This window comes from Cynara cardunculus, unplaced genomic scaffold (assembly GCF_001531365.2).
Source record: "Cynara cardunculus var. scolymus isolate 2C unplaced genomic scaffold, CcrdV1 Un_Scaffold_3035, whole genome shotgun sequence".
NCBI classification, from domain to species: Eukaryota; Viridiplantae; Streptophyta; class Magnoliopsida; order Asterales; family Asteraceae; genus Cynara; species Cynara cardunculus.
This window is the reverse complement of record NW_020201323.1, coordinates 1-12,696: the sequence shown is the minus strand read 5'-3', so window position 1 is coordinate 12,696 and position 12,696 is coordinate 1. Positions and strand designations below refer to the sequence as shown.

General features: G+C 35.7%; 1 non-coding gene across 1 annotated transcript; it reads left to right on the top strand.

Annotated features, from left to right (window-relative positions):
• Positions 1-6,481: 6,481 nt before the first annotated feature.
• On the top strand, positions 6,482-6,588 carry LOC112503454. The gene has a single exon (XR_003067983.1). It is a non-coding gene; the product is annotated as a small nucleolar RNA R71 (small nucleolar RNA).
• The last annotated feature ends 6,108 nt before the right edge of the window (positions 6,589-12,696 follow it).

Below are 12,696 nucleotides of genomic sequence, written 5' to 3'. Positions count from 1 at the left end.
CTATTAGTTTGGAATGCAAGTTATTTATATGAGATTTGTACACTCACTAGACCTTTTGGGTCTAATGCTCAGTTGTTGGACTAACCTGTTTTGCAGGTCATCATACACTGCAAGATAAAGGCAAGGGGAAAGTTTGAACGATGATATTTAGATACATATAAATGTGTTAAAGAAAGTTTTTATTAACCCATGTTTTGTAAACGATATTACATTCTGTGTTATGAGTATGATCATGTGGATTATCTGTATGTGGAAATTATGGGTTGTTACAATGATAATGATGGATTTTGTCACCAAATTTCCGAGGACGGTAAAGGGACACAATGCCATATGGGTAATTATGGATCGACTAACGAAGTCTGCTCACTTCTTACTGATCAACGACAAGTATACAGTAGAAAGATTGATCCAACTTTACGTCAATGAGATTGTGTCAAGACATGGTATGCCGATATCCACTGTCTCATAAAGAGATGCTTACGTTTACTTCGAGATTTTGGTTAAGTTTTCAACAAGAAATGGGAACACGGTTGAACATGAATACTGATATCATCCTCAAACTGATGGCCAGAGTGAGAGGACGATACAAATGCTAGAGGATATGTTGAGAGCTTGTGTGGTTGACTTTGGAGGTAGTTGGGACCACCACATCCCGTTGATAGAATTTGCATATAACAATAGTTACCACTCGAGCATCAAGGCGGCACCATTCGAAGCGTTGTATGGCTGTAAGTGTAGAACCCCAATTTGTTAGGCAGACATTGGAGAAAGACAACTAGCTGGACCCGAGTTAGTCCAACAGACATCTGATAAAATAGTATAGATCAAAGAGAGATTAAAGGTTGCACAAGATAGACAAAAGAGTTACGCGGATAGAAGGCGTCAACCTTTGGAATTTCAAGTAGGTGATAAAGTCTTGTTGAAAATATCGCCATGGAAAGGGGTCTTAAGATTTGGGAAGAAAGGTAAGTTAAGTCCAAGGTATATCAGACCATTTGAGATAAATTCAAGAGTAGGAGCAGTTGCTTATCGGTTGAAACTACCAAAGGAGTTAGGTGGTATTCACGATATCTTTCATGTGTTGAACTTGAGGAAATGTTTAGCTAACGAATCTACTGTTGTGAATTTGGAAGAGATCAAGGTTAACGACAAACTCGCTTATGCGGAAGACCCAGTTGATATATTGGATAAAAAGACGAAAAGACTAAGAAACAAAAGTATTCCACTAGTATTAGTTAAGTGGCAATTCCATAAAGGCGCATAAATTACGTGGGAACCATAAGAAGAGATGAAAGCTAAATATCCTCAATTGTTTTAGCGAGTATTAATTCCGAGGACGGAATTTCTTGAAGGAGGGAAGAGTTGTAAAACCCAAAAATTTCGAGGAATAAATAATTTATCTTCATTATTATTCTTTTCAATTTTTTTGAATTATAAAACACACACACACCCACACGTACTTATATATATATATATATATATATATGTTAAATAAATAAAGAAATTAAAAGAGGTTAAAAAAATCGGACGAAAGGTGAAAGAAAAAGTCAAGACATGGGTGAAAATTGTAAATTTCGTTAAAGTAAGCAAGCCAAGGGGTTGTAGGTCATTTCTCATAGTGCAAGGGTAGTGTTTGGTGTAAAGTGATCCAAATATGGGGGACCTGTTTTGTAAATAGGAGAAACTCTGGAAATTTGTAAACGACTTTTCAATGAGAAGTTTAGAGAGCTCCTATTGGCTCGGTTGGTCAACGGATAAGCCAAACAAAACCAAATTTAAGTAGGTTTCTTTGTCCTCTTCATTTAGATTGAAACCACTCGAATTTTCGTGGAGTTTTGAAGGAGAAAATCGGAGTTGAAATTCAAGGTCAAAATCCCTGTTTTTCGTCGATTAGAGGTAAAATACTCTACTAAATTCATGTTCTTTATATGGTTAGCTTCGTTTTTTAGTCCTCTATGGAACCCTTGTAGCCTTATGTTTTAGATTTTGTGTTTTATGGTTCGATTTTGAAGTTTAATGTTTTGTTCGGTTTAGTTTAAAATTAAAACTTTAAGTAAGAAAATGGAACTCATTTCTTGACGAAAAATTGTGTTCCTTATGTCAAAATGTTGGTAAAAATATTACCAAGGATTTGGTATAAAAAGAATGAAAAACAAACAAAAAGGAAGGGAAAACGAAGCTCGAAAAGGTCGAAAATGGCAGCCGTGGCTGCTGTTGGACAACCCTTCTTCGTCTAGAAAAATTCTCTTTTTAAGAGGTCAGGGTTCGAACCCTAACCTCTAACATACCAAGGGGTGTTCCAACCACCAGCTCCAACAAATCCTTATGCTTTAAAGGTCACAATAAAACATTTATGCCGGCCTATCCGTTCTTATTTAAAAAGAAATTTTAGTATAGTCATTAAAGTTTCAGAAATTTCCACACAATAACTTTATGAAATTTTTGACAAGTTCTACTTGGGTTTACAAAATAAAGTTTTGCCCAACTTTGATAAAATAAGAATTATGAAATTTCCAAAATACTTTTACAGTTAGATAAGTGTTTTTTTAGTGTTATGAAAATATTCTAAATAATCGTACACTTGGATTTGGTACTTTAATTAATTATTCTTATATGGATGCTTATAATAAATCATTTATTTATTTAGATGATAAATAAATAAAATATAAAGTGTCGTAATAAGGAGAGTTGTTATCGAACACTTTGGTTTCAGAGGATTTATATAAATTATATATTTCCTAAGGAGGGGTATTTATGTTAAATATTTTAATTATTAGATGATTTTAATAATAGGATTTAAAGTGTCGTCTTTGAGTTTAATACTATTGAGACGCTTTAATTTAGAGAGATAGATTTATAAGATCATAAAACGTTTATTTTGACGTTTTAGGAGGTCATCGAGTTTTGGACTTCGGGTTTGACTAAAATTAGTCGGGATTAACTAAGTGAACCAAGGGTTGACTTTTGTTACGTTTGACCCACAAGGATTTTAATAATAGGATCAAATTGAGTTATTTGAGGCATATTTGGATTCTCGGATGTGGAGTTTGACTTCAGGTCGGGCCAGATTGGCCATAGTTGAGTTTTATTGACTTTTTGGAGAGACTAATCACTCATTAGACATTGTGGTAAGAAATGTGTAGGTTTTCCGTCAGAAGCTATAGGTAGTCGATCTACGCAACCAGGTGAGTCTTCATGAGATTTCACTGGGATGCATACCTAAGTACAAATTTATTTTTGCATGATATGAATCGTTGATGACGCGTACATATGCATGATATTTCAATTACATACATGTTATGATATATTTTACATATATGTTATTTTGTGAATGGTTACATGCTATGTGTTTAATCAGTTTTCGGATAACTCTAGCATGCTATTCCATATTAATGTTTTATGATTCAAGGGTGGGCATTTGACCAGTAAGTCACGATCAGTATAAAACACGACCTGAATAAGTGGGTGATCAATTAAGACTGACATATCAACCCAGGGAGTGTTTGTGACTAAATGACCCATACCCGACTAAACATTATATGAGATCTCTTCTTTTTCAGTGTTTTGAATATATTTTTGTAATAGCGATGACCTTTATTATAAAGCATGCATATATGCTATATATATATATATATGTCAAGATATGATTTTATTCACGCAAACCATGAACTCACCGAGCTTTATAAGCTGACTATAGTATGCATCTCTGGGGTAGGTAGTTCGAGGTTGGATAAGGGCAAAGGACACGCTAAGAGAGTTGTTAATTATCATCTTATTTTTTTAGTCTTTTGTCTAGCAGTGTTGTGTCGATCTTTTGTAACTTAACCTGGTATGTGGTGGGTTAGAACTTAAGTTAATTTTATTTGGTTGATTCAAAGACTTCCGCTGTAAACGGTTTAAATGGTTTTATTTTAGCCGTCTTTTGGAGTATTTATTTAGGAATTCGTTTCAGATTACGTAACGTTCTAAAAAAAAGAGGGCGTTACGGTTTTCAACATGAAATGTGTATAAGGCTCCCAATCAGTAGGTATTCCAAAGAAAGTCATGTTCTCAACCACATTTGCCTCAGAGGCCGTATGCAAGAGTGAATTATTCTCATAATCTATGTGAGATGAGAGACCGAACAATTTATTTATGGCTTTGTCAAAAGTAAACACCTTTCTTTGTGGCTCTATGGATGTGAAATTATTGTCATCTTAATTGATTTTATGTTGAAAAAAATAAGAACTAATCCACTTTTGGTCGTCAATGGTCAATCCCATAGCTTTTGTATGCAACTTCAACATATCCACCAATTTCTTTTCTTGATGTAACTCTAGGGTAAATGATATGATGACATACAATTTGCCTTCTTCTTCTAGAAAAACAAACTTCAAATGAGATGTGAGTTGCTTTAACTCCAGGGCAGGTGGTGATACTATTGATGGGGTGGAGTTCTTTTGGTCACTATTTTCTAGCAACTCAAATGCTGCTGCATCTTGTGGGACATCATCATCTCCTAACTCCTCAACAGTCTCTTCCTTTATTACCTCATCACTATTCTCTTCCTCTAACTTACAGACCTCTCTAATTCTGTCCTCATGACACATTGTCTCTATCTTAGTTATTCTTGAGCACTCCTCGAAGTAATCAGGGTACTTAAGGAGTTAAAGACATTGAATGTGACTTTTTTGTCTGAAGTCTCATAGTCAGCTCTCCTTTCTGGACATCTATCAAAGTTCTTCCGGTGGCTAGGAATGGTCTCCCTAAAATAATAGGAATGTCCTTTTTAGCCTCAAAGTTTAAGATGATAAAATTTGCCATAAATATGAACTTGTCAACTTGCACTAAAACATCCTCAATCTTTCCCTTAGGGTACGCAATGAATTTGTTGGCCAATTGAAATGTAACAGTGGTTGGTCTAGCCTCTCCTATGCCTAAGGTGTTGAAAACAGATAAGGGCATAAGGTCGATACTTGCGCCCTAAGTCATACAAAGCTTTCCTAATTTCCTTCCCACCTACAGAACAAGGAATAGTGAAACTTCTCGGGTCTTTAAGCCCAGAAGGAATCTTGTTGGTCAAAAGTGCACTACATCCTTCAGTAAGAGCTATAATTTCATACTCGATTAGTTTCTTCTTCTTACCTAAGATGTCTTTGAGAAACTTGGCATAACTGGGCGTTTGCTTAATTGCTTCAATAAGGGGTATGTTGATATGCAATGCTTTAAACACATAAAAAAATTGCAATTCTTTTTTTTGATTCCTTAACATTTGGTGAAAGGGGACATATGGAGGAACTGGTTTCATGACAGCTTTATTTGAATGTGTTGAGCAAGATGAGTCCTTTATGCCTTGGGTCTTGGTCTTACTCTTTTGTGGTGTGGATGGGGTTATGGCTTTGGTCTTAGGATCTGCTATAACCTCATTTTGTAATGACTTTTTCCTAGTTAACTCTTCTTGAAATAGTAAAGGGTAGTCTGATCTTGGGGGGACAGTGTTGGTGACCTTAGATGTTTGGTTTTCTAATGGTTTCGGTGGTTTTTCGATAACAGGGGTCAATGTCGTAGCATCAGCTTTTGACAAAATTGGTTTACGATCTTTTTGCACAACCTTTGTCAATTCCTTCCCACTTCTAAGGGTCACTGCTTTCACATGTTCCTTTTCTAAGGCTCTTGGGACTTTTGTGTTACTAGGCAAAGTACCAAGGACTTTATTGGTCTGATTGAGTGCAAGTTGACTGACTTGGGTTTCCATATTTCTGGTAGCAGCACTTTGCTGATTAAAAAGATATTGATCTAAGAGTTTTATTGGGGTATCAAAGTTTGATTTTGAGCTTGAGCTTGCGGAAATAACCCTTTTATCATTGCTTCCAAAGAAGATGATAAATCAGTCTGTGGAGGTGGCTTGTTTTGAAAAGGTGGTTGAGTAGTTTGAAAACTTTGCTGATGAGTTTGAGAACTGCTTGCATGCTGTTGGGGTTGAAAATTAGAGGTTCCTTACTGCTTAGGTGCGGATGGATTTAAACATGGACTATTCCAAGAGAAATTCGGGTGTTGTTTCCAACTCGCCTTGTAATTGTTGGTATAGGGACCAGATCCATTATGAACATAGTTTATGGATTCAGAATTATGAAGGCAATGGTCATACGAGTGCTCCCCTCCACAACAAACACATTGCAATGAGAGGAATGCTGGAACAAGTGTAGTAACAGTTGGCTTCACTCCTTGGCCAAAAGTTAGGTTTTTAAGCATGTTGGCCATGGAAGAGAGTTGTGCTGTTTATGTAGTGTATGCATCTACATCATGAGTTTCGGCTGTCTTCTTTTGCGGTTGGGCACATTGATCAGCCCAATGTCAATTGTTTGCAGAAATCTTTTCAAGGATTTCATACCTTTCATTGTAGGTACTAGCTGTAAAGGCTCCTCCTGTAGTCGCATCGAGCATCTGTTTAGCCATGGGACTTAACCTATTGTAGAATGTTTCGAGTTGAATGCAGTAAGGAATGCCATGGTGAGGAAAAATCCTTAACAGCTCTTTAACCCTCTCCCATGCATCAGGAACAACTTCGTCGTCCATTTGTTTAAGAAGACAAATTTCATTTATGGACTTAGCGTTCCTAGTGGTTGAAAATATTTTCGCAAAAACTTTTTGGCTATATTTCCCCATGATGGTATAGAACCGAGTGTTAATGAATTGAACCAAGACTTTGCCCGATCTCGTAAAGAAAATGGAAACAAAGTAAGTCTTAGAGCATCGTTAAACACTCCTGGGATCAAGAAGGCATCAATAATTTTCATGAAAGATTTTAGATGTGAGTGAGGATCTTCCGATGGTAATCCTGCAAATTGTCCATTTGTTTGCAACATATGGAACATGATCGGTTTAAGCTCAAAATGGAGGGTAGTCACCAAAACTTTCACGGCATGAAGACTGATGCTCCCCGTCGCGTCTTATTGAAAACTTATAGGTAAGAGAGTCTCAAAGCTGGGTAAAATCGAGCACAATTTTGCAAAGAGGTCTAACTATCCCTGAGTTCAATTGCTCAAAGTTAGGAATAACATAGTCCATGATTCTTCCATTTCTAGAGTTTGCAGGATTAATTATATTTGGAGTTTGAGCTATTGGATGATCATTATTTTCAGATTTCGTGTCATCAAGTGCATCTTCATGATGTGGTGCCCTTGTTGAAAAGGATTACCTGGCGGGTTTCGAAAAAATGGTGCATTTTGGCATAAAAGGCTGAAATTGTGGTATTTGACCAAAGGTTGGTGGATTTTGAATTGGTACTTCTTCATCAATTGAGGGAGGTAACGCCATATTAGGGGAGAAGAGCAGAAATTTGCTCCTTGAGCCCTTCTTTTTTGGCATAATGTTCTCTCAATATCTAGATCGAATTCAAGAAACTCCCTGTGGTGTATTCATGGCATACACTTCTTAAAAGCGGATCAAACGGTGTTAGAAAAATCAAATATTTAAAGTTAATTTGAAAAAAAAAAAACTTTATAGCTTGCCGATCCCCGACAGCGGCGCCAAAAACTTGATCAGGGCCATTTTCACACACCCACAGACTTACAATCAGGACCAACAGTGTTGGTCCCGATAGGGTATACAATATGTGTATAACAGTTTGTAGGAGGGGGGATGAATACAAACACAGTAAATGTAACATCCCATATCTTACATTGCATATAACACATAATTCATTCAAAGAAATACATGTATTATCCCACTTAGGTCCATAGTACAAGATACTAAGATACAAAATACACAAAAAAAATTCCAAAATACAAGTTCTTGTACTTCAGAACACATCCATAGGCTGATCTTCAAATAGTTATGCACATAGGGAAACAATATTATATATTCCCTTTCCCTTTAGTATCATTGTACTCAATTCTTCCTGCAATACATATTTGAAAGACAAAATGAGGGTTAGACCTGAAAAATCTAGTGAGATCCCTTTTTCCTTGTAGTTACAGAGTGAAAATCACCAAAACATTATTTAAAATCAACGTTTCATATAATGACATCATAAATCCATAATTCATAAAGACCAACAATCCTCTGGCTGCAAAACCAGACTTAGAAAGATTTTCATCAAATAACAGGACCAGAGCCCCTCTGTTTCTTTTGACTAGAGCTTTTGGTTATACCAACCAGAGCTCCTCTCAAGTTCAATATTCATATTACCAAATCAAGTACAGATGATGGATGTAAATGTTTCCCAAGTATAAAAGAGTAAAATAAAAGCTTATATATGACTAGACCCTCTGGCTCAAAAACCAAGACCAACTAGAGCCCCTCTGGTTCAATTATGAAGACCAACTAGAGCCCCTCTGGTTTGTCTTTCTTTGCTAAAGTCTTTTTGTATAAGAAACCTTCTAAGTTAAAATAAGAACAAGAAGTCTTATGAATAATTTTGAAACACAATCTTCGACACAGAGCCTCTATACACTATGTACAGAACCTCTGGTCTAGGTAAAAGTTTTGTAAAAGACTTGTATCATAATCAATGCTTCAAGGAATGACCAGAGCTTCTCTAGTCCCTTTCAAGGAACAACCAGAGCCTCTCTTGGTTCCTCATAAATCATACATTTTGTCAAAAGAATGGTTATCCAAAACTTCTGGCCATAAGCCAAGTTTTCCTCTTCTCAATAACATCAGTACATTCATTTCTAATAAGAGCAACATTTCTGAATCATCAAATCACAAAGAAGTAAGAGCTCAAAACTATTGCAATTTTAAGAGACATAATAGTAAGAGCTATAATAATAATCACACATACAAATGTCACCCTTATATCCAAAGGTACACCTCTCCTTGATATGTCACTCTTATATCTGAAGGTACACCTCTCCTTGATATGCCACCCTTATCCCATGGTACACCTCTCCTTGATATGCCACCCTTATCCCATGGTACACCTCTCCTTATATGCCACCCTTATTTTATCATCAAAATCTATAGATTAACTCGAAACAAGTTAGACCGAAGTCACAACTCGTCTTGAAGGAACATCCTCTATAGTTTTTACTAATAATGGTTTCAGAACAGTTTTATTCCAAAACTTTGAAACTCAAGAACCAACAGTTCTTTAATATCATTTTCCAAACTCAAAACCTCTTTTATCCTTAAAAAAGGATATCATCCTCAACTGTTTTAAAGAAGCAAAATCTTTTTATTTCTCAAGAACAGTTCCAAAACTCAGATTTTTATAAAGCTCAAATAAATTGTTTGAAGCAGTTAACTTTCTTCATCAAAAGCAACTATCAAAATCATATATTTCAAAAATCATCATATAAGGATTTTAATAACAAAAACTCACCTTGTATGCATAGATTTGAAGATTTAAATCACACAACAACTTCTTCAAATAAACACAGAATCTTCAAATCACATTTTATGCAAGATATCTTCTCAAGCACACCTTCACCGCCACATACAACACAATTTTCTTTTTCACAAAGATTTTCCAAAAGATAAGATAAGATTGATCTTATCTTCTCTGTATATATATTTAACAAGGGTGGTGCAAGTTTTAATATTATCAAACTTATAGGGCGGTGGAGGTTTTATTATTTTTAACCCTCTTTTCTTAACCACGAATATGTAAACATACATATTTTAATAATTCTCATATATGCATCTTAACATACTTGCATACACATATATTTAGCGATTCTCACGTATGCAGAGTAACACGTTCACATTATATATATATATATATATATATATATATATATAAGATCCACGCATTTACTTAAATAAACATGCATGTTATCACATATTCACATAATAATCACATAAATATTACCTCAACCATTGATACCTTAAATTCCAGTTATCACAGTAACCTCTTCAAATTTAAAATGTATATTGATAAAGATAGATCAATACAAATTTTACAAGATTGTTTACGTAAAGATAAGTTAAAGATAACCTATCTAAACAATCTAAGTTACACACTAATTCTTAGCAAATAGAAATGATTTGCTGTTTGAGACTTAGAAGAAAGTAAGTTCTTTCTGGGTAAGAGCTATTTAGAATACTAACAAAGGGATTCTAACTTCCTTTTGAAGATAAGCGTATTGTGTTCTTAGATGTGTGTTCTTTAACGTATGAACGTAAGATAGGGTTCAAGAGTTAGAGTATCTCTGCATGGAGATATAACACGTCTATTTATACCCATTGCATTAAATGCACATTTAATGCAATGCAGTAGGGTTTGAACACGCGTCAAACCTTTAGAGAAAGACTTTTTCTTTGCTACAGTGAATAATACAAAAGCCTATTCATGAGCAGACATCCTTTCATGGAGTTGGTGGGTAGTAGAGTCAACTAATCGGCTCCGTACCGTACTATACTCTAGAAAAGGTATGGGTTTGTCTATTATGTGTGTAAGGACAAGACAAAAACAATCGTACTCAACAAGCTTCTTTTGATCGCTGAATGCTAGAATAACCTGAAGGTCTCTTCAGCATTCGCTGAGGCTTGGGCAGTCTTCACACATGTGTAGACCAGGTAGTAATCAATGAATACCGCTTCAGATCACGAACTTGCCAGTCCCTAATCTTTAGTTTCAGTCTTCAACTTTCACTGAAGGTTCTTTGTTGTGAGTTTTATCTTCTTGAAGTATCTGTCACTAATGGATTTACATTACATGTTTTCAGCGATCACTGAACAGACTCAGTGATGATCCCTGGAACTGAAAGACATAAACGTAAATACTTCGTATAAGGTAAAAGGGATTATCATCAAATCACTAAGAGAGAGGACCAACAAACAGCAAGTATACAATTAGTACCAATATCGTCTTTCAAGAAATATAGTGGTACAAGTACCGGATATCATACACAAGGATCGTAGTAAAAGTTTAGTGAAAGTAATATTAAGGAAATGATTTCAGAGGGAGAATTTGAAGACTTTGATTTGATAAGGGTTAACTTAACTAAAAATTAACAGGAAATAATAGATAATAAAAGCAAGTCAGGCTGTAAGACTTAGGGTGAGATGTAAATACTATTTTCACCATTTATTTTGAAGATATTCCTCTCGGACTTCACCAATGCACTGATTTTATAGCTTTCAACCCATATCTCTATGAGGTATGTGGACCAGTGAAAGTGACAAATGGTGTCCTCAAAATATATGGATAAATAGATCTATTTGTTAAAAATCACTCTCTCGAGTGGATTCCCATATCATTCAAGTTGACGTGTTCTTAATGGCTCATCTCCAAGTCCATTCCACTTTAACACTTCAAAGTGATCAACCTGTCGATAATTAACAATTTACCAAATACGGATAACAAATCACTTTGTTAGAAACTGTTAGCTCTCAGTTCCTTAAATGTAAAAGTATTGAAAAAGTAAAACTGCAAGTATTGACAGAAGATGATATGTCACAGAAGACCACATAGGACCAACTGCAAAAGATGCACAAGCTACAAGTCTCAAGTGACAGAACCTCTGTCGTGTCTCACAGAGGTTTTGGAACTGGTCCTCTGAGAAGACAATGCTACAAGACTTAGTCGACAGCACCTTTGTCATGTCTCACAGAGGTTCTGGAAGATTTCCTCTACGTACTTCCAAGTTTCATCTAGCAGAGCCTCTGTGTTGTCTAACAGAAGATCTGCAGCAATGTCTTCTGTGTAGATTATCTTTAAGCTGTTTTACTTAGGTCTTTTAGCTGCTCGTGCCTATCACGTGTTCTTGTCTGTAATTCGTTTTGATCGAATGGCTTAGATTAATTTGCTTTAGGTCATGTCAGAAAAACGGTTACTTGCTTGTATAAATAGCAGCGTAGGCCCTTGTATTTCAGTGTGCTTCTAGAATTGTAATTGTCAATATTTTCATCTAATTGAAAATCCTTTGAAGCTTTCTCCTGTGTTCATCATTCGTCTTCATCGTGTTCTTATCGATTTCTACTTGTTTGATTTATTATCTTTTCCGCTGCACTATATATGTTAAACCAATCATTCAAGTAAGTAATCTTTACCAAGAAATAGAGTTATTCGGTCCTAACAATTGGTATCAGAGCAGGAATCAAATTTTAATTTGATTATTTCTGTTCTTGGTATTCATTCCTTTTTGCTCAAGAACACAGAAGTCTTCTTCATCAGCTTACCCTGTTTTTCACTGTTTTATCAATCTTTTCCTATTTTCTTTCAATCCTTCTTCATTCAATGGCAAATATGGCCAATACATAATTTATGAGTACGGGTTCACAGTCCAAACCTCCTACACTCATTCGTGAGGAATTTTYTCAATGGAAAATCCGAATGGTGAACTTTCTTGAGGGTATTCATCCGAGGATCTGCGAATTCCTGTACAACCCTTCTTATGTCCCAATGAACCTCATTCCAAGAGTTCCTGCAACTCAAACCACGCCTGAACTACCAGAGCACTACGAGCCACGTCCCGAAGCTAACTGGAGCAACGTGGACAAGATAATCGTCGAATTAAGGAACAAATGTAAACGTTTGTTAATCATGGCCATTCCTAATGACATCTTCAAATGTATCAATCACTGTCAACTGTCCATGGACATATGGGCAGAACTGGAGAAATTAATCGAAGGTGGAAGGAAGACGCTAAAGAACAATCGTTCTATTTGCATCGACGAATACTACAGCTTCAAGGCCAAAGAGGGTGAGTCTCTTACGGATACATACGCTAGACTAAATACATTGATCAGCAACTGTAAAAGGTATGGTAT